The following is a 23257-nucleotide window of genomic DNA, read 5'->3' on the forward strand; positions in this document are numbered from 1 at the left end:
CCACACACACACACGGCATCCAGCTGCTCACCACCCCTGCCCCTGCTTGGCATCTGGCTGCTTGCCACCCCGCTCCCCGCTTTAGAGGTACAGTTACTGAAAAGGGGACCAGCAGGGGTACACTTACTTAAAAAAAAAAAGGTTGAAACCCCCAGATATTGCAGTGGACTAGGGCATTGATCACCAACTTAAACCTTGAAGCAGGAAATTTTGCTTGAAATAATCATTTTTATTGTGTTTGCATTTGACCTTTTATTAGGTTCCTCCCCTCCTCCACCCAATTTCCTGCTAAAGAGAAAATAACTAAAAAGGATTTGCATTATTATAAGTTATTAAAACATATTCTTTTGCAAACAGAGCCTGTACACTATTAAATTCTGCACTTTTTTACTAAATGGGAGGATGCACTATTTCTGTAAGTAGTTGCGTAGCTAATCATATCTTTATTTAGGTTCAATTTTTTAAATTTTAGGTGATGGTAAATAATCAGTTTTTAAATTATATTTTACTTATTTTTACTTGTATTAAATTCTACTTGTGTGGAAATTGGAATTTAGTTAAAATGAAGAAATCTGTTTTGGTCGTGTTGAGATGATGTTGTCATGATGGTCCAGGAAATATGGGCATGGCACAAATTCTTGTGGGTAATATCTTTTATTGAACCAACTGCATGGTTGGGATAGACATTTGCAGGCTTTCAGGTATCACCCTTCCTCTGGCCCCTGGGAAAGAAGCAGTCATAGCAGAACTACGTAGCAGCACCAGGGGCTTAGTAGCCTATTGGATACTAAGAACCAGGGACTTAATATAGATAATGACTTCATGGTTCATTACAATATACCTGGTGCTTGCTAACCTCTGCATTTCACAGGTTATAACAACCCTCTTAAACAATCTTGTACGTCCTTTATCAGGTTTGTACTGTATCCCTCCTGCCTGTTTGCTACATGATAATTTCTCTTGTATCCTGTTTTTATTTACAGATGGAGTTGTAGACAAGCTTTTGTTACATCTGCTACTTGGCTCTGCTTGTCTGCTTCACTTCCAGAGGTTTGAGGAAGGGTACTGTGATACCTAAATCATATTTGGGCAAACCATGTAGTTTGTCCAATAAAAGATATCTCCCACAAGAATTCTTGCCACTGAAATAGAAATTTGTTCGTTATATACAAATACCTTTAAATGTTCTTGATGTGCAAAAAATAAACATGCGTATTGTGATTTTTATCTAGAAAACAGAGGAGGACATAACTACAGATAGCATTTTTAGAACTAGTATATATCATCCTTTCACCCATTTTTTATTTCTAGACTAAAAAGGATAAACAGTCTTTCCTCTATTTTCCACTCTTTCTTAACTTTTTAAGTAAAAATGTCAGTCATTGAATAAACTTTTCTGAAAAAAATATTTTCTGTGCTTGGAGGAGGAAGCTACTGCTCTTTTAAGTTTTATATTTCAACAGTTTCTGGTTGACAGGCTTAGTCAGGGGTATTTTACCAGTGTCATAATTTGACTTAAAATATTAGCAACAAATAGTTTTATTTTTTCTTCAAATAATTGCAGGAAATTATGATACATGTAAACCTTTACATAGGTTTTCAAAACTGCACACTTTAAATTGGTTGATTATGAAAAAAGAAAACATTCTTTTAACAGTTGGTATCTTAAGCTCTAATTTGTGTGTTTTTTGTTTTTAACAATAGTTTCTTGCTTCCTCTGATAACTGGGTGCTCACGTCAGTTTCTATATTCTGAGCTTGGCAGACTCTAAGCATAGCATGGAGGGTTCTGACCAGGGCAGTACTTAAGTCTTAGAACTGACCTGCAGTTTACCACATTTTTCAGTAATTTACACTAGTTTCAGCAATTGTCCGTTGTCTTATCCTTTTTTCGTGGTGAAAAGCACTCACTGTAAGAGAGAACCCTTGAGACCTGAAGAAACAGGCAAATGATGATATTAGATGGAAATGTAGTAATTGTTTTCAGAGTGCTACATGCTGTTGAGCTGGATGAACCCTAAAAGCTGCATATGTCAGTGCAGAACTGCATACACTTTTCTGTCTTCCTAGTTTGGTCTGTACAGTTCCAGAAGAAGCTGAAGTCTGGGAGCCTGATTCTTCTCTGATGTAAGCATATTACATGCTGGTCTAAGAACATAAGAATGCCATGCTGGGTCAGACCAATGGTTGACCAAACTCCCTATCCTGTCTTAAACAGTGGCAAATGCTTAAGAGAGAGTATATTAGCAGGGTATATTTAGAAAAGGGACGTGCAAAATACAGCCTGCAGGCTGGATTCGGCCCAGCAGAAGATTTTCATCCAGCCCACAAGCGCCCACCAATTAATTGTATCCCACCCAGCCCGTACACGTCATTCCCACCCCATGTGGGAGGACCCTAGCCCAGCCAGCATGCACAGCTTAATGGGCAGCATTGCTGCTGCCGCTGCTGCAGCCACTGGAGGACCTGCTTGTCTTCCCCAGCTTCCAGCAGCTCCTTCTCATGTCCTTGCTGAAGCACTTGTTCTGGCCAGCAGGTAGGAAAGCTGCAGCAGCTGGGTGGGAGCACAGAGTGTGGGGCTGGCAGGAGCATGGAGCCTGAGGCCTGCACCCAGCTGGGTGGTGGGAACGCAGAGCTCAGGTGGGCAAGTTGGCATTATAATTCTTATCTGCAAATAATTTTTTTCTGAGGGATGGGAAAGGGGGCGTGGGTGTGTCTGTGTGTGAAAGGGAAAGCTTTTTTTAAAGCTTAACACATGCTGCTCCGCCAAAGTGGCTAATCTAAGGTTTTGCAACCCTAGCAATTTTTTTATGTTGTTCTTATGATATTTTTAAATAATGAGTGAAGTATAGTGTCTTAACAAATCTGAGACTTGTTTCACATATCATAAAAATGTAATTCATTACCATTCCTGAATTGGACAATACTGACAATACTGTGGCATTGTTATGAAAGCATTTGTGACCTTTGTATGTATTTGGTGATTTTTTTTTTTTTTTAAATCATTACTAAAACCATTACATTAAATTTAAGAAATAAACTTGGATTATAGAACTAGACTATAGAATTAGATCTGTTGCTTTTCCTGGGCTATCCTGTAGTACACAGAAAGAATAAATGTATAACTGGATAAAAGGTTTTTTTGAAAATTAAGTGACTGTCTCTGCTTTATAGCTCTCTGTTTATGTTTTCTGTTATATACAAAAAGCATACCAAAGGAATTTAAAATTCATAAGCATCTTTCATTCTCACTTTCCGCACCTTTTAAGTGCTTGAGTTTGCAACTTTTAATTTCACTTCTTCCCCTTGGGCTTTTCTCCTATCTTTTTCTCTGTTGTTGACATCATTCTTCATGTCTCTTAGACTTTTAAGGCTGGTGTCAGTTAAACTTAGGCCTCTCTTTCAGGCTATATTTAAGTCTTATGGACTCACTGTACATAATCTCTCTAACTCTTCTAGTCATATAACTAAAACCATCTTAAAGTTCTTGACAGGTATTTCAATCATTACAGCTTCCTTCTTTCTAACCTTTTCAAATTATCTTGCCCTGCTGAGCTCATATCAAATCAGGATGCTTCTGCAAATATGGTTTTCTTAGTTCTTCATTGGTCATGCTCCCTCTTGTGCATCTTTTCACTAGTTCCTCCTGTCTCACACATAAGATATGGTATACTTGTATTCAGTTTACTGCCCTTCACAGTCTGGGATCTTTTTAGTTTTGTACAATACCTGGCCCAGTCCATTATTGGAGCACTTACAAAAATATGTATAGAGAACCTAAACAATTACAATATATCAGGAGACTATCAACTAAGAATGACTATTTGGGAGACAGTGGCTCTTCCCTAAGAATGACAAGATTAAGAGAAAATGGTTTTTACTAATTTGACACCAGTAGGTGCCTTGTCACCCCCTTATATGAGGCCAGGGAGTAGAAGGATTGGTAAATGTTCTGGCATGCCTACCACATGGACTGAACCTAGAGGCCACAAGAAGGATTTAACCATAGACTTGAGGGCCAGCATGTATTGGATTACTTGAACTGTAGCTCACATATGCTGTTGAGTGTGAAAATTACTAAGGCTTTAGGAATTGTGAACAAAATCTGCTTTTTCTGCTACAGGGTTCTCGAAGAATTCAACTATAAATCAGTGCCTATTGGTAATAGAAGTAATCAGAAGTGATCAGGAACTTCAAGGGCACGTCTACACGAGATGCTTAATGTCCATTGGACTAATTCTGCACATTTGTGTGCCTGGCAAAAAACGTGCTAGTGCGCAGTACTTAGTCCAGTGGGCATTAAGCACCATACAAAAACATTCATCTGCACTAATGTGCATAGCGCCAATTATGACACATTAAGTTAGCACAGGTAGTAGCCTTAATGCACCATAATTATGGTGCTTTAATGATCGTATAGACACACCCCAACAGGCACAGAGTTTAGTGTCTAGGGCAGTTGGAGTATGGAGTTATATGTCTAAAACAGACTCCACCAAAACCCAGCTGGCTTGGAATCATGTAGAACTCAAACATTGAGTCTATGGGTAGATCTAGGTTTTTGAAAAGTGGGTTCAGATAATGTGGTGCTTCATGACATACTACAACATGAATTTTTCTCCAGTTAAAAAGAAACTAGAAACTTTACTAATAGGTTAGGGGTTTTGGACTATATTACTCGGTTTAAGATGCAAACAAAATAAAGGCACATTCCAGTAAAGTTGCATTTATTTGCTATATCGTATATTATAAAATATAGTATAAAAACACAACAAAGTAGCCAAAAATAATTAAGACATTTCATTAGTCCTGTAGTCATTAGAATTAAATGTACATCTCTTTCAGATTCATAAAACAACATCTAGCTGCCGTAAACACTTTATAGTGCATCTAATGCTTCGCTGAAAGTTATTTCCACACCTGAGTTAATGTTTCTACCTAATTAAAAGCAGTCTGCAGGGCTGTGAAATAGGAGCTATATTAGCAGGAGAAGCAAACAGCACAATTGCAGAACAAAAGATAGCTTGATTGGTGGAATCATTGAAGACCATTAAAAAGGAGACAGGTTGGTTAACACCTGTGGAATGGAGAGTTTAGAAGGAATCAGTATATTACAACGAATGAGGACCTCACTGATTCACTGAAGTTTAGGGCTAGAGGGACCTCATGAGATCATCATGTTCAGCCCCCCTGCTGAGGGCAGGAAAGATTGCTGAGGTCAAATAACCCCATCAAGGTGTGCTTCCAGTCTTCTTTTTGAAGATTTCCAGGGTAGGTGCCTACACCACCATGGCTGGGAGTCTATTCCAGGGTCTGGACACACGAATCATGAAGAAGTTTTTTCCTTATCCAGTCTGAAACCTTCCAGGAGTTTGACTGTTGCTCCTGGTTTTCCTCTGGGGCACTTTGGTGAATAGTTGTTCGCCTAGCCTCTGATGCTCACCCCTGATATATCTGTAAGCTGCCACCAAATCCCCTCAAAGTCTGTGGGGGATGGAGGGATCCATGTGCTGGCCTGACCTGTTGTCCCAGGAGGTATGCTGCTTGCCTGGAGCCCAGATCTGAGATGTCACAGAAGAATTACTGAGACTCATCCAACCCTCTGACTACTACCCTATGCTGCTTATCCATTTGGGCAGCAGTGATACTGCCAGGATGACCCTGAGCAGATCAAGAGTGAATACAGGACTCTGGGTGCAAGGGTGAAAGGGACAGGGGCTCAGGTGGTATTTTTCTGTTGTTAAAGGGAAGGGCCCAGACAGGACCAGATACTTCCTGAAGATCAGTGTATGGCTCTGTAAATGGTGTTTCCAGTAGGGCTTTTGATTTGACTCTGGGATGATGTTCCAAGAAGAAGGATTGGTAGGAAGAGATGGGATCCACCTGGCGAAGAGAAGGAAGAGCATCTTTGCAGACAGGCTCACTAACATAGTGAGGAGCATTTAAAATTAGCTTCACCAGGGGATAAAGACCAAAGCCCTAAGGTAAGTGAAGAAGTAGGTATCTTGGAGGAAGTGCAAGCAGGAGGCAGCAAGAGGGGAGGCATTCTCATTCTTCCTGAGAAAGTAGAGCAATCATTTAGCTACCTCGGGAGCCTGTACCCGAATGCACAAAGCCTGGGAAATGAGCAGGAAGAACTGGAATTCCTTGCAGAGTCATAGAATGATGTGATTGGAATAAGAGAGACTTGGTGGGATAGGTCACATGACTGGAGTACTGTCGTGGATGGGCATAAACTGTTCCGGAAGGATAGGCAAGGGAGAGTAGGAGGAAGAGCTGCACTTTATGTAAATGAGCTGGATGATTGCTCAGAGCTCCAGTATGAAAGTGGAGATAGACCGGTTGAAAGTCTCTGGGTTAGGGTAGAGGGGAGAGTACAAGGGTGATGTCATGGTGGAGGTCTGCAATAGACCACGAGACCAGGAAGATGAGTTGGATGATGCTTTCTTCAAACGGCTAATGGAAGCTTCCTGATCATAGGCTATGGTTCTCATGGGGGACTTCAATCACCCTGGTATCTGCTGGGAGGGTAATACAGCAGTCGACAGGCAATGCAGGAAGTTTTTGGAGAGCGTTGGAGACAACTTCCTGGTGCGCATGTTGGAGAGACCAAATAGGGTCTGTGCTGTTCCTGACCTACTGCTCACAAACAGGGAAGAATTGGTGGGGGATGTAGAAGTGGGTGGCAAGTTGGACAGCAGTTATCACAAGATGATTGAGTTCAGGATCCTGACAAAAGCAAGAAAGGAGAGAGCATGGACTTCAAAAAAACAGACTTTGACTCCCTCAGGGAACTGATGGGCAGAATCCCTCAGAAGGCTAGTCTGAGGGGGGAAAAGAGCCCAAATGAGCTGTTGTATTTTAAAGAAACCTTACTGGTGGTGCAAGACCAAACCATCCCAGTGTGCAAGAAGAATAGCAGATGTGGCAAGTGACAAGTTTGGTTTATCAGAGGACTCTCTGGCAAGCTTAAACACAAAAAGGAAGCTTACAAGAAGTGGAAACTTGTACAAACAATGTGGGAGGAGTATAAGAATATTGGCTTGGTCATGCAGGGATCAAGTCAGGAAGGCCAAAATGCAGTTGAAATGAAAGCTAGCAAGGGATGTGAAGGGTAATGAAATGGGTTTCTACAAGTATGTTAGCAACAAGAGGAAGGTCAGGGAAAGTGTAGGTCCCTTATTGAATCTGTTAGGCAACCTAGTGACATGATGAGGAAAAGGCTGAAGTACTCAATGCCTTTTTAACCCTGGTATTCACTGGCAAGGTCAGCTCCCAGACTACTGCACTAGGCAGCACACTTTGGGGAGAAGGTGATTAGCCCTCCATGGTGAAAGACCAGGTAAGGGAATATTTAGCAAACCTGGGTGTGTACGAGTCCAGGGGGCCAGATGCAGTGCATCCTAGGGTGTTGAGGGCCTTGGCTGATGTGGCTGTAGAGGTGCTGGCCCTTATCTCTGAAAACTCGTGGGAACTGGGAGCAGTCCCAGAAGATTGGAAAAGGGCAAATAATATTGCCCATCTTTAAGAAAGAAAAGAAGGAGGATCCAGAGAACTAAAGGCCGTTCAGACTCACCTCAGGTCCCTAGAAAATTCATAGAGCAGGTCCTCAAAGAATCCATTTTTAAGCACTTGGAGGAGAAGAAAAGTGATTGGGACCAGTCAGCATGGACTGACCAAGAGTAAGTCATGTCTGACCAACCTGGTTGCCTTCTGTGATGAGATCACTGCTTTCCCAACATCCACAGAGCCAGTTAACATGATATAACTTGACTTTAGCAAGGCTTTTGATATTGTCTCCTGGTGTATTCCTGAAAGCAGGTTGAGGAAGTATGGGTTGAATGAATAGACGACAAGGTGGATAGCTGGCTGGATTGTCAGGCTCAATAGGTAGTAGTCCATGAATCTAAACCGCTCTTAGTGATGGTGACAGAACAAGGAGCAATGTTCTCAAGTTGCAGCAAGGGAGGTTGTGGCAGCACGAAATACCTGGGTGGCCTGGAAGCACTGGGGGCAGACCCTGATGCTCCTGAAGAGGGGAACAGGGACACTGATGGTACAAAAAACAAAACAAAAAAACCCACTTACCTTCTAGGAACGCCAGGGCAAAGAAAGAGTGGTGTGAGCCAGCATTGCGCCAGCTCTTCAAGTGGCTGTCAATCAAGCTGGGTGGCAGCCAGCTGGATAATGTCATATGGGGCTGCTGTCATGGGAGATTTAAAAACCTCAGTGGAAGCCAGGCCGGGGTGGGGGCAGCTGGCAAGATGCTGGGCACACTTCTTAGACTTGGCAGCAACAGGGTCCACGACTGTGTCCCATGGCAAAGGGGCGAGGGCAGCGGCTTTATATAACCCGGCACTGAAGCCAGCATTTGAGGCCTCAGGGTCAGCATAGGGATCGGGGTGGTCAGGCTGACTGTCTAAGCCGATGTCTCATCCACAGCTGAGGAGGCAGATGTCCCTCAGGGCAACCCATGAGTCGGAACCCTGAGTTGGTGCAGCAGCACAAAGTTCTACATGGCTGGCGAGTGGATGGGGTGTAGGGGTGGCAGAGCCCCGAGAACAGCCATGGCAAACCCATGAGTATCCTGTCCTTGGGTCCAGGGGAAGGAACACCACTGAACCCCTCTTTTAAAATTCCATCAAGTCATGGCAGGAGAGTTGGGGACCCAGACCATGGAGCGGGAACATACAACGCTAGCTGGGGATGCCACAGAGGTTTAGGAGGGTGGTGAAGTACTGGAACATGTTACCCAGAGAGGCTGTGAAATCTCCATCCTTGGAGGCTTTTAAGACCCAGTTAGACAAAGCTTTGTCTAGGATGATCTAGTTGGGTCTTGTGCTGTTTTGAGCAGGGGGTTGGACTGTGACCTCCTGAGGTCCCTTCCAACCCTAATTTTCTATGATTCTATGACCCACCCCTGATTGGGTCTAATTATAAGTCTGGAAACCAGACTCTTTGTCCTTGTCTAGCTTGCACAGTGCAAAGAAAGCAGTAGATCTCACATTATTTATTTTAATATTGGATTAATTTTTTTTTTTACGTTGTTCCCAAGCTTATTCAAAATAGATTAAAAGCTAGCAACAGTGGAAGATGGTGGGTCAAGTACCTGGGATGAGAAACAGGCTGGCTAAGGGAGATGTGTTGAGATTAAAAAGAAAACAAAATTATGCGTATATGCTATGTGTCTTCTCTGCTTAAATTGTAAATTCTTTAAAGGATCTGGTTTTACAAAGCCTAATACTTGTTGCCATTGGGCATTGCTACAGTGCAAATTAGTAATACTTTCAATATAAAGTTTAGCGCCTTTCTGCTAGGTTATAAGATTTTACACTGTAAATTGTGAACGGTTTCTAACTAGCAACAGGCAATGTTTATAGTATCACAGAAAGTTAGGGTTGGAAGGGACCTCGGGACGTCATCTAGTCCAATCCCCAACTAGATCACCCCAGCAAACAATTGGTTATCCTCCTTTTCTCATCTTTTGGTTTTTTGGCTTTATCGCTGTTGATATCAAGATGTATTGGTTATTCATTCCAACTCGCAACATTTACCTCATGGTTTTCTTCCAGTAGTAGCAAAAGGCTTTTTTGACACAGCACCATCATGTTTTCCACTTGATATGGACAATAATAAAACATTTGTATGTTCAATTTCTGTTTGTTCATAATTAATATTTTCTTTTTTTCCCCTGAATTGTTCTTTCTGCTCGATTTGAGCCTGATTTGACTGACTGATAGTTACCTAAGCTGTCCAGAGATCTGAGCATAATAATGACTTGAGAATTGAGTTCTCAGCCCAACAACATATTTCCCTGATGAAGGAAAGTATTGTGTATATTTACAATGATGGCTCCACATCTGGGCTCCTCTGTCAGAGAAAATCTGCTAAGTGCAAAAATCCAATGTGTTAAGCAGGGGAAAAAACTGCCTTTTTAAAGTAAAAAAATGTTTATAATTGTGATTTTTAACATAACACCTGTTAAATATAATATTTATATTCATTTTAAAGGTCCAAAACTTTGTATTGGTAGCTCCAAGTAGCAAAACATTAATGATGGAATTTAGTAAGAATTGCCTAGTTGAGGTATATTTTTATAATCTATCTAGTGAACTGGCATCTGGCAGTGGCGTAGCTGGGGTGTGAGGAATTTTATTCCCCGTTCTCAGAATCTCATGACCTGCTATGCACAGTTTGGGGAAAGGGGCATAAAATTCCTTACGCCTCAATCGTGAGACTGCCTTAACATCTGCCAGCAGCCTTTGCAGTGCTTCATTTTGAAATGCTTCCTGAAATGCCAGTGTGCACACTACTGCACTCCCCACCCTGTCCCATGGGGGAATAGGCCAAGTGGCTAATGAGCGCTCTCCTGGCTCTCTTCAGACACTCTGAGGGTCTGAGAGGCATGCAGAGATTCCTCTTTCCAGTCCTGGAGAGCTATGTTGCTGCATGCCTTCACAGGCATTTTGAAGTGCTCTGTGTGTGTGTGTAGTGGGGGCTGGGGAAGGGGTGCATGTGTGCAAAGCACTCAGGTATGCCAAAGTGAAGCAGTCTAGAATTTGCAGTGCTTCGAATGTACATCTGTTCATGGTCTAACATCGATTTAGCTGCACTTGTACTAGCAATGGTAGGATCCCAAATGTGGATCTAGCTCATTTGTTTTCTGTCATACCATGTATACTTTGGTTCAGGTTTGGACAATATAATGTTATAAAATACCTGTGGCCAGTTGGTACCTTACCTATGGTAGGGCTTGCACTATTACAGCTACTGTCAGAGCTCCACTGGGTAGTAGCAGTGGTAGGGAAACTTTAAAAAATAAACAAGGTGTAGATGCAGCCAGCTTTTTTCCTGCTCCACAGTTGTGAATTGCCTTGAAATGTTGCTCTCTCTGTGTGTGATAAACTAGATGGATGCTGGTCCATTATGGTGACTTTTTGATCTAGTCAATGTAGGTAATCAGCAAGAAAACCTGCCTGAGATTTGAACTAGTTTTTTTTTTTTACTATGTTGTATCCAAATTCTGCCCTAAGATCCATGCTGTGAAATTTAGAAAGAGCAGAAATTGGCTGCTATTACTCAGTTGTGGCTGTCTCTGTATGACAGTTTCAAAAATGCAAACCATAAAATGTATATGTCCTCACTAGAACCTGTAGATTTCCAAAACAGGAGATATCACAAAGAAAAGTGGCCATGTCAGGACACTGGCTCAAATAGAAATTATGTGCCTCCACTGAAAAACTGTTGAACTGGATTGGAAAATTCATGTTCTGCAGGCTGCTGTAACTTATGTCCTCTCTAGTACTCAGCCAGCTGGCTGCCTGGTTTTTGCTGGTGCTGTCATCATCCCTCTGTAATGTGACTATTGCATCTGTCTCTCCCTCGCGTCATACCCGTGTCCTTTTGGCGACACTGCTTAGATCATGATCTGTGTCCAAAATGTGCATGTTGTGCTTTTCTTTTTTCTTTATTTGTTCTTTGAATATGGATGTGTAAAAAAACAAAAATGAAAAACCCTAAACAAACAAAAAACCCAAACCTGTAATGTTCGTGTGCTGTAATCGTGAATTTATTGTTAGCAGTGGTTACCTATGATCTTATGTTAATGGTGAGAAGTCTGCAATTTATGCAGTTCCTGCCACATGTTGAGTAGTGAGACCAGCTGCTTATAATCATGGAGAAAGACCTGTGTATGGGCATATGTTTGGGTTGGATTGTACTATAGATGGAAACTGTTTATATCCCAACCATGTTTGCTGTCAGACCTGCTTACTCACACTTCCATCAGGAAATAGAGCTGCTGTACTATACTTTTTCATTCCGTCTGTATTTATATCTTCAAAAGGCATTCTTTTGGTTTTTAAATTTGGGGTGGGGTGGGAGGCGTGGGGAAGAATCTAAACCATTGTTTTGCAAAAGATAAGTTTCATTGTGCTGACTGTAGAGCATTTTAGATGCATAACATACAGCAGTAAAAATTTGAAGGCTTTGGAATCTGTGTTTTAAATAGACAAAGGATTTTGAATGATCAATGTAGTATTAAGAAAAGAAATATGTTATACCTCTATTGCAAAAGAATGCATTGCCTTTTAGATTCAGTGTGGTTTATTTTCCTTTGAACAAACTAGAGAGGCGACAGAGCTATTGTTTAACATAAAGCATAGCTGAAATCATTACTTCCTTTCAATTTCTCTGTTTTCTTCAAATGGTGAAGGGTGTTTGTTCATTAATAAGGGAGAGTGATAAGTCTCTGTTTATCAATGGCAAGAATGAGGCTTCTGAAAACTAGCTGCTTGTTCCTGTCATACTGAGAGCATTAATGGGCACCAGCTGGGCTGTAGCTATAGCAGCTACACCACTTCAGCTTCGCACAGCAAGAGCTGCTGTGGCAATGGTGCAGAAGTGCCTCCTGTGCAGATTTAGGAAGCATACACTTCAGTTGTTGTTCCCTGGGCAACAGAATAACTGCAGCCAGCTGGCTCTGCACCACCTGAGCTGATCAAAGAGCAAACCCTGTCAGGCACCGAAACTTCAGCTCCTCCAACTTCAGTGTGAATATCTGCAGGCAGTGATGTAGGAAGCATTGTCAATTGGGTTTCAAGGTTAAACACAGGGGAATGAAATGAAATGACAGGGAAGACTAGACTGAGAGCTACCACTCTTATACATGTTAGATGTACGTGGTTATTAAATAGGCAAAAGTAATTTAAAAATCTCAGTATTCAACAGATATAAAATATTTTCTTTTTAAGGATTTGAAACAAAAGAAATAGCTGCCTTCAGTGTAATTTCATGAAAAAAGGGAAGTGATGTTAGACAGTTTGTCATATATGTTTAGTAAAGAATGATGTCAGTTTTGTGGCCGGGGTTTTAATCTACAGTTGTGTAAAGTGACATAATTAGAGGGGACTGAGAGGACAGAACTGGACTTCATATTTAAATGCCTTAAGATCATGGTAGAAGTCATGGTTGTAACTGATGTGCATGTCAGAGCATGCTTCTGTGGCAATGTGGATTTTATTCAGCAAGTGGCGCCAGAAGAATAAAAGGTGGATGATTGAACAGCTGTGAGTTGTAATGCTGGCTGATGAGTCCCTCCATAATTGTGATCTAAATCCAGTTGAGTCTCTTCCTCTTGTAATACCCTCTTGTATGCATATTTAAATTATTTCTAGGTCTTTCCTTTTCGATTGTACTGCAGTGCCTACTGGCACCTCTTTCATTAAACCTTTGTCAGAGTTTAAATTTTTAAAACACTATTTTAAATTTGGCTATTAATTAAAATGTACCTCAGACTAGAAATTGCTTCTTGAAAAAACCGTAGGTAAACTCTTTTTCATATGTCTTTCTCTTCATTTTTTAAATGAATACACTGCTTGTGACAGATGCTAGATTTAGTCCTGGAGAACAAATTCCTTTTGCTGGATTTAGAGCTGGTAAAGCACAAAAATTAGCTGTGCACATTTTCTCACATACTTCCCAGTATACAGAAACCTGAATATTCTCTGTGTACAAACCCTGATCTGGACAGATAATCTTTCAGGGTAAGGGAATCATTGAGTCTTGTATACTCATTCAAACCTAGGCTTCTGTGCTGGGATTAGAAGCAAAGTGTCAATGGCCAACAGCGTACCAAAGTTTTGTGGCATTTGTGGGGTTTGTTCATAGTTCTGTTTTTGATAGTTTGTTGTCTGACCCCCCTCCCCACAGTCATTCTCATTTCAATAGTACCTGAATTATGGGATTAGCCCCATAATTCCTGTATACTCTTTGTTTAGGGCCCATAAATTATCAAATTCTAACTATTTATTCCTGCCTCTAGCTGTTATTCCTCTCCCTTCTCTTCACACCTCTGCCCTCCCCCTGCCCCCAATAGACTTGGTGTGAGAGAAGACTGAAAGCATGAATGAAACAGTTTGATAGTCACCTACAGCTCTAACATAGTAAATATAACCAGTATAGTTTTTTTTGTCCTCAGTAATGTAAAAACAAATGTGACTCTAATTTAGTATAGTTATCATTTACACTGATACAGTAGACTACAACTTCCAGTAGTTCTGTTCTGATTTATTGTGTTGGGCTCCCAAATATCAAATAAGTCTTCAATATTTTTAAATTATATGCATTCTCCTTTTTAAAGGTGTTTATCAAGGAGGGTGAACTACTTTTTACATTTTTCCTCCATAAGGTCTACAAATACATGATACTTCATGAAAGCAAAGTACTTTTCCAGGATGTACTATGGGAGCAGGGAGTGGGGGGAGAAAAACAAAACCAACTGAAACCCAAGGGATTATTGCTGGTTGTTTTTACAGCCACTGATGTCCAGTTCATACACCAAGAAATTTGACTGGGTTCATGTATTAGGGAAGACCAATTCCCTTAATGGTGAAATTACTGAGTGAAAGTCTATATGGCCTTTGTTTTACATGTTAGACCTCTTCCGGCCTTAAACTCTGTGAATCTATAAACATCCCATGGTACTTTCACAATGGTGATAGTGACATACTGACCTGGCCAAAAATACTGTGTCTGAAATTGGTAGTCTGCCTTCCTAAATTTACAGGTATTTCTTTTTCTTGCAAATCCTTTATGCTTGTATAGAAACATGTATGGCAGATGTGGCAAATTCCAGTCAGTTTGGAGTTTCCCTGCAAGCACCCAAAGGGCTAACACTACTCTTGCCCATCCCCACAGCCATCTGATTTTTGTTGGCTGTGTCAGAAAAAACTTACCTCAACCAGCATCTGCATTAGCCCACTAAGTGCTAAGTACAGACATTCATTGGACAAACGACATTGAGCAGGGGCAGGAGTGTTTAACCCCGCTCCCTGACCCCAGACCCTAGCTAGAGTTTGCCTGTGAGCAGTTGCCCCCCTCCCCTTGCAGACTGGGCTGCATCCCCAGCCGAGCTTGCTCCCCCCTCCTTTCCCCTTGCCTTGTCAGCCAGCCCTCACTGCTTCAACTAGTGAGCAGAATGGCGGAGCCAGCCCAGTCCAGGGATGCAAAACATCCTGGGATGCTTAGGGACTGCGATTTAACCTGAACCTGGAAGGGGTCTGGGACAGAAGTTTTGTAAACTGGTTTGATCCAAATCAGTTAAATCTGATACTGCATTCAACCAGGTTTATCTTAAACCAGTTCCAGCCATTTTGAGACTGGTTTATGTGCACTGGGCTTCTGTTTTGCTATGGGTTTAAACCAGTTCCTGATCATTTAAACCAGTTTATGTGTACTTTCTGTCCCTAGCCACAGTGGCTCTGGCAGTTGCAAAGAAAAGCCTTGTGTGTTGGATGACCTACCTTTAGTGGGCTGCATGTTTGATACCCCTGATATATGGCATCATGTATTCCAGACAGTGGATGGTAAAGTGAATTGATATTTCTCATGTATTTAATCTAATTATATAAAGTAGGACCTATACCAGAGCTTTGAGGTGAAGGTTATGTGTTCCTCTTTTGTCACCTTTTAGACTGAATTTCAGCCTTGGTTTCTTGTCAAAGGTGAATAACTTGGATGGGAGCAAATGCAGTTTAACCATCAGTACCCTACCAGATAAGTATGTGGGGGAGGAAAAACAGGAGATTTCACCTGTTTACAACTCTCATTCTTGCAACTTCTTTTTCAGCAGCTTTTGCGTTGAAACAGCTGGTGGTGGAAAGCTGAAAATTGGCATGGAAATAGCCCTCATTGAGAAGTGCTTTTGAGTGCTCCAGTGAAAATTGGTATTGATTTGACCGAATCGTGACCCATTGAAAATTGCATGCTGTGCATGCAAGTACATTTTGCACTGAGTTTTCTCACTCCATTTCTAACATATGCAGTTAAAGAAGGCTATGTTGTATGTGTGCACTTAGCTAACTTAGCTGTGTAGTGAAAAGTGCGCAGAATGAATGAATTAATGACATGGTCATGTAGGGTGAAGAGTGAATGAGGCAAATTTTCACCAAACGTTCTCTCAGCACCTTCAAAGATAAGAGCATCATAGATTTTAGGATTCACAAAGAGACTCTCTTCTGCAAATTCCTCAAAGTGTGCAGGAGAGTGGCTCTTGAGTGTGCCTCATGAGAGAGTCCTCTGTTGTGTCCATTTAAAAGAAAAATGGCACATGACTTCCATCTACATAATTCCCTAGCAATATAAAAGTAACAAAGCTGGTTCAGCTTTAACCCTGCATCATTCAGGGTCAAAGTAGGGTGATTATAGCACTACAGCAGACCTGAGGGCTACTTATGGAGTTTTGGTGAGCTGTCATGGGCTCATCAGTATTCCATCCCCCCTTGCTGCTGCAACAGCTTACCAAAACTCTCTAGTGGCCCTGTGGTCCAAAAAATTGCCCACCCCTGGGCTAGGGGAGCCTAACCCTTGTTTCCCCCCTTCTCCATGTGTTCGCTCTCCTGCCCCAAGTCCTTGGCACATGGCTGGGTCAGGCAGGAGCTATGCTAGCTGTGCCCACGTGGCCCAAGCCGGCCCGTGGGAACACAGTGCGGCATCAGCTCGGCCTGGCCACGTGTGGGGACTTGGGGTGGAGGAGGGAGGGAGAAGGGTGCCAGGAGCAGGTACCAGGGACTCCGAGACGGGCAGGAACTGTGCCAGCTGCTCTAGCTGTGCCCACATGGTGCAGCCCAAAGCTGTGCATGGGAACACAGTGTGGCACCACATTAGTGTTCATGCCCCTACCAGGCCCTAGCTCAGCAGAGCCTAGAGAACCTGTGGCTCCTGGCCCTTTTCCCCGTGCACCTTCTCCCCCTCCCACAGGGAGAACCTTTCCTGAGATTCAGCTCACTGGGGCTGCACTGTTTGCTCTGTGAATGGCCGCAGGGTGGAGCTGTGTGCTGACAGCCTTGCTGGGCAGAAGCCTGGTCAGAAACTGCACCTTCTGCCTTGGAGCATGCACTGAGGGGCTGGGAAGAGGGACAGGGTGGGGAAGGGAGGGGAGTGGCTGCTGCTGTGGCTGGTTAGGGCCCCGGGGAAGGGAGAAGGGGAGAGGTGCCAAAAGTCAGGGCATCTGTGGGCCAAGTACAGTTCTCCTTCAGAGGAGCAGCCATGGGCTGGATAGAATCATTTGGTGAGCCGGACTGGCTCCTGGGCTGTATTTTGTCCACCCCTGTACTGCAGGATGATACAGACATAGAAGTTACAGCATAACAGTTGATGTGTGCTCTGGAGCAGGAGCGCTCTCTCCTTTTTAAAATGAGTGGGATGTATATTTATCCACATCCTTTATGGTGAAATCAATAAAGTGGGGAGGGGTGGAAACAGCCATGCCCCTCCTTGGCCTTATCCCTCCTTATCCTGCCTATGCTAACACCAATAAGGAAAAAAAATCTTAGTTTAGACATGGTCTAGGAAGGCTTTGTGACTGGCTGGAAGAGAAACGTTGAGACAGCTTAAAGGGCTAAGAATGGAAAATCTAGGGGTGTAGTGTACAGGACTGAAATAGTCCTGTACTGTAGGCTTGAATGATATGGATATAGAATATTATTTGTAGAATGTATTATTCTACAAGAAATGTACAGTCTTATGATCTTTTGTCAGTATATCCATTGAAAAATTAGCTGTAGGGACCTGGGCTTCTATGTTGTTTAGGCTACTTTTATATGGAGCCTCATATAATTCTGTGGCTGCCGATTATTTGCTTAAAAGACATTGTGGCCTACAATAGAGTTTTATCCCATCTCACATGATGGATTGACACTAATCAATCCCAGGCCTTTTTGGTTGTCTTACCAGACAGAGAACTGAGGGTTGGGGGATGGTGGGGAAAGGTTAAGCTCTTTTGTATAAAAGGGAAATTAAATCTTGGATTAAACTAGGCATATCTAAAATTACTTCTACAGGAGGCTATGATAATTCCATTTTGGTTTCAAACACCTGAATTAATAAAGTGACAGAGCCATAGATAAATACATAAGAAGTGTAAAGAGAGATTAATAATAGTCTGAATTAGTCCTTTTGCTCCAAAGACTTAAGAAATACCTAATTCCAGCCTTCCTTCAAAATTTTAAAAATAGAATTGTTAAGGGCAACAGGGAAGATACAGTTGCTGAGAAAAGGTAACAGTTTGAGCTGAAAACTAATTTATTATCTTCCAGGAGTAGTTAAGATTTATGAGTTAGGTTTTTAAAGTGATCCTGTTTGAGGATTTTTTACATTGATGCAAGCTAACAGTAGTATTTCCATCATTCCTGAGCCAATCCCAAATAAACTGAATCTTATATACAATGGCATAGCATCTTGTACTTGAACATGTGAGACATTTTTCTGCTTTAGATCTTCCAGCATATAATTGTGCCTTACAAAAACTTCTGTCCACCACAATGAAATTTCAGTTGATGGAGAAAAGAAATACTAGTTATCTCACTGGGTCACTTTAAAAAATGTTGATAAATACAGAATGGGTGTTTCTCATTTCCATTTTTGTAAACTTGGAAAAGTGGCTGCTAAGTAACTAAACTGCTCCCACTGCTGTGAAAAAGGAGAAATGACTTCACAGTTAAAGGGACCCACAGTAAGTTCTAAAATTGTATTTTAAGACATAACCTAATATAGAAAGCTTAGAGCAGCTCTTTAAGATGAAAATTGAATAGTTTAAAAATTGCTGCTTAAAAGTAAGTGCTTACAAAATAACAGCTATTGATAGAGGAAATCTACCCTGGCCAACTTACATTCAAGAGATAAGCCGCTCTTGCATTTTGGGAGAGCAAATGGCATCTGATATACATCATATTATCAGAGCAGCTAAACAGCTTTTCAGAAGAAACATTGTATGCTAGGCCCCAAGGAATGACTAGCTAGGTCTGCAGGATGTAGAAGTCTGATATCTTTGTTTTCACCACTGGGCTGAATCTCCTGTGCCTAGAATATTGAGGTGCATTTCTAGCTTGGTCTTAACAGCATTTATAGTAGTAATAAGTTTCAAACTAAGGAAAAGTCCCGTTCCTGCAGACACTTGGAAGTTGAAGCGAGTATTTTGGATAGTGGAAATGAGCTTTATGGTAGCTGTGGATAAAATTCTCAAAAAATACTTAAGTCATTTAAGAGTCAAGTCCTGTTGACTTTCGGTGCTTTTGATAATTTTTGCCCCGTTTCAAATTAGGCTGTTGGGGGAGGGGGTGTTGTTAATAATTAGGATTTGTGGGAACTAGAATTCGTTATTCAGGAAATTCTGAGACTTTGGATAGGTTTGGTGAAATTAACATGCTGCTTTGGATTCTTTCTAACCAACTCAGGCTGTTAAGAAAATTTTACAAAATAGAATTGCTACCATATTTACTTGTATACTACATGCACCTTCTCCAAGCCAAACTTGGAGTGTGTATCTTAAATGGGGATGCTGATTTTTTTTCTTTGCTGGAATAGAAGCGGGGTAGCACAGAGCAAGCAAATGCTGACTCCATTGCTGCCACTTCTCCCTGGGGCTGCAAAGATCAGGGTGGAATCCAGTTAACTCTCAGCTGCTAGTGAGGCAGTAGCTTTTGGCTGAAGCGCCACTTAGGTAGTCGAGGATGACTGAGCTGCTGCATAGCGTCTGTAGTATCTTGATGAGGCTTGTGATGTTTGACACTTTATTATTTACATGAACTTATATTGTAAGGATTCCACCCATGACTGGATCACGGGTATAGATGGCTATACCCTGTACAGGAGGGATCATGTAGATAAAAAGGGCGGGGGTGTAGCTCTCTATGTTAAGGAAAGCTACGTGTCCCTGCAAGCTGATATTGGCAACCAGGGTGGACAGCTGGAGACCCTCTGGGTTAAAATCCGTGGGGAACACGGCACAGGGAACAACGGTGGGAGTCTACTACAGACCTCCCGCCCAAAGTCCTGAGCTTGATCAGAATTTCACCCGGGACCTGGCTGAGGCCGCATGCTCCAGGACCATGGTTGTCATGGGTGACTTCAATTACCCAGACATCTCATGGGAGGATCACTCAGCAAAATCCGAGCGGTCACAGAGCTTCTTCTCATGCATGGATGAGCTCTGCCTGACTCAAGAAATCTATGGGCCACTGAGAGGCAAAGCTCTGCTCAACCTGGTACTGGCTACGGGGGGTGACCTAATCAGCAACCTAGTGATTGATAGGAAGCTGGGTGACAGCAACCACAAGCTGATCACCTTGACCATCTGCTGTAAAGCTGGCAAGTCAGTCAGCAACAGGAAAGTCCTTGACTTCAGGAAAGCTGACTTTGACCAGCTCAGGAGGCTTGTCAGTCAGGCCCTAAGGAACCATGATCCCAGGGGGAAGGGAGTTCAGGAAGAGTGGTTGCTCCTCAAGGGAGCGATCCTCAATGCTTCTACATTGAACACCTTCAAGAGCAAATTGGATACTTATCTTGCTGGGATCCTATGACCCGAGCTGACTTCCTGCCCTTTGTGCAGGGGGCTGGACTTCATGATCTTCCAAGGTCCCTTCCAGCCCTAATTTATGAAATCTATGAAATATAAAGAACTATTATGGTAAAGAAAGAACAGTTTTGCTACTGATCCTTTCAAGGATCCTGGACCTAACCTTGCTGCTAACCTACCACAATATGAAGTTTCTACTTTCTTACTCCAGACTGGATCCTAGGCTTCCATACTTTCTGGACACTCCGGGGACATCCAGACAAGTGTGCATGTGCAGCATGTAGTGCCACAGACCCATCTGCAGCACCACACATGCAGGTGTTCTCCATGCTGCTAATTTGCACTGCTGGGGGAGGGGAGTGTTGACACTCGGAGATCCCAGTGTCAAAAAAGCCCACAGTGAAAAAAAGTGGGGCAGTGCACAAAGCAGCAGCGTGTGCTGCCCCAAACCAGAGCCTGGCTAGTTGGAACCATACTCTAGTTGCCTACAAAGCTCTGGATCGCCACTGCTGAAGCTCTGGGAGGACCCCAGGGCCACAGTTGGGGCATTTGAGGTCAGTCCAGGTGCTGGCCCCAGCCCTCCCACCCCGCATCAGAGCATGTGTGCATGGGTGTTCCCTCAGGACGAGTAGTAGCTGCACATATTGTGCTGCTGCTGTTTGTCCCCAAGGAAATGCACGTGCCTGCACGTCAGGATCTGGCCTCTCTGTTTCCAGGAAGACCTGCTCTATTTCACAGTTGAACATTGTTCTGGAAAAACTGTTTTTTTTCTACATTCTTTCTTCCAAAAGTAAGGTGCATGTCTTTTGTGGAAGCATGTGGTATGTGGGAAATTATAGTAGTTCTTTGTGTATGTAATAGTGATATTTCAAGTTGATCGGGGGTTCAAAACTTAAGTGGAAGTGTCAACCTGCAAGTTATACTTGCACCTTCCTTAGATTTGGCACCACAGAAATACTTAGCTTAAAATTTTTTCAGGGGGTTTGAGGTGTGAAACTGGTCTGAATCATAGCTGTGATGTTGGGAGCTAGTTGCTTCTGAACTTATTGTATAGGTAAACTCTTCAGGCTGCTTACACCTTTGGATCACAGCCTCTGCTGGGCTTCCCTGCTACTGTCAGCATCTCCCCAAGGATGAGGAAGCTCTTGGAGGACAGTTTTTAATCTTGGTTTTTAAGGCAATAATAGGTTATATGAAACTACCTAGTATAGCTTGGAAGAGCTGGTTGACTTACTACTGTAGTTTGAAGATGATTGAAGGAAAACATCTATTTCTTGTCAACTGTAACTTCAGGCATGCACCATTCCTTTTTATATTTATGTCTAGTGCCTAGCACATGCTGGATACTACTCTATTACTGCTATCATTCGATCATTCAGTAGATTAAAATATCTTTAAAAATGAAGAGTTTTCAAAAGTTCTCAAAATTCATTAAAGCAATAAGTTGTGTTGCATGCTGAGTCTGCTTTACTGCTGTGGTGTAGCTTTTATCATTAGCATGCCTTTAAGCAAACTTGTTCATATGCATCTTGGGGCAAAAATAAGAAGACTAAAGCTGCTAAATCTCCTCAGCATCTCAACTTTCCAAAAGCAGAACCTGGTTGAAAATCAATTGCCATGTTTCTCCGCATGTTCTGCAGGCCATAATCAGCCTCTGGAGAGTCAGTCTTCCATGTCCTCTTCTGTGCAGCTTGCTCCCTTTATGTTTTTCTGTGCAAGTGTTTGTAGAAGAGAGGAAACTTTGTGTGTATAGTGATCCTTTCAGTGTTACTTATCAGCGATGAGAGCACATATATTGAGTATCCAAGCATGGCATTCTTTCAGGAAATGTTGTCTTTATAGGACATGTTGTAAATTCAGTTCAGTTTAAGTGCTCATTATGCTTACATGATTCATATAATGCAAAATGCTTAGTTGTGGGGTGCACTGATTCGCCTCTTGGGAAAAATAGCTGTAATATGCTGCTTTGTCTTTTTGATTTGGTATCTGTATTTATGAGGTGGGGATTGCCTTAAATGTTGTAGCATTGGGTGATGAGACAGCACTTGCAACAGAGACCCTGTTACATGGTTACAAATGACAGGGGACTTCCCAGTAGATTTACTTTTCTAGAGATGTTGTTCATGTGATAGCAAGTTGAGGCATTTTTTTTTCACATTCATAGTATGTACAGCTCACCAGATACAACTCACAACATTCAAATAGCCATGTATTATGAACTCTGTGACGTAAAATGCCAATCAGTTCCCTCAGCCTTTCCTCAGGGAACTGATTGGCATTTTCTTCCATTGGTTTTCCTTAATTTCATCCATGTTTCACTTTAGTAGGTGGCTGCTTTTCCTGCCTCTCTCTCTCAGATTTAAGATGCATTATTTATTCTATTTTATTTTATATTAATCTTTTAATCTCTTCAGAATGCTTTATTCATATTTATTGTTAATGCCCAGACCAGTTTCTTTAACAACATGGATGCTGGTTTTGTCAGTAGTTTAGAGGGGTAGATGACCAGGGCTCCCGCTTGGAGGGGGCGTAAGAATGGCAGCAGCAGCCTGGTTTGCTGCGATTGCTGCTGCAGCCACTTCAGCTCTTGCCATGAAGCCTGCTGCCCAGGATGCAGACCCTGGTCGTTATGCTGCTGGGTTTCCTACAAGTGTATCGCTGACATCACAGTCCAAGAAAGTCACTTTCTGACTTACCCCTTTTTTAAATCACTTTTTTAGAACAGATTCTCCTTTTTCCTTTCCACAGGCTGTCAAAGCCAACACAATTTCCTTAGTTCATAGCTTCTTAATCAGTCACCATTGACTAAAACCAGTTGAATGTACTAAGAATCAGTTATAAGAACTCTAAGAGAGAGCCATGATGTTAAGTAACTATACATGCATATCTTCACTGTTACTTATCC

The 23257-nt window shown here is 42.2% G+C and overlaps 1 protein-coding gene across 4 annotated transcripts in view; it reads left to right on the forward strand.

Moving 5' to 3' along the window:
* TSSC1 (tumor suppressing subtransferable candidate 1) overlaps positions 1 to 23257 on the forward strand; it is a 184314-nt gene that overhangs the window by 71539 nt on the left and 89518 nt on the right. The window contains exon 1 of one of the 4 annotated variants that reach the window (XM_019537448.1): positions 17656 to 17665. The exons of the other annotated variants lie outside the window; for them this stretch is intronic. The gene's annotated coding sequence lies outside the window, so the exon portion shown is untranslated. Of the gene's footprint in view, positions 1 to 17655; positions 17666 to 23257 lie in introns of those variants that run through there. 4 annotated transcript variants of the gene reach the window in all.

This window comes from Crocodylus porosus, unplaced genomic scaffold (assembly GCF_001723895.1).
Source record: "Crocodylus porosus isolate Cpor-Errol unplaced genomic scaffold, CroPor_comp1, whole genome shotgun sequence".
In the NCBI taxonomy this organism is placed as follows: domain Eukaryota; kingdom Metazoa; phylum Chordata; order Crocodylia; family Crocodylidae; genus Crocodylus; species Crocodylus porosus.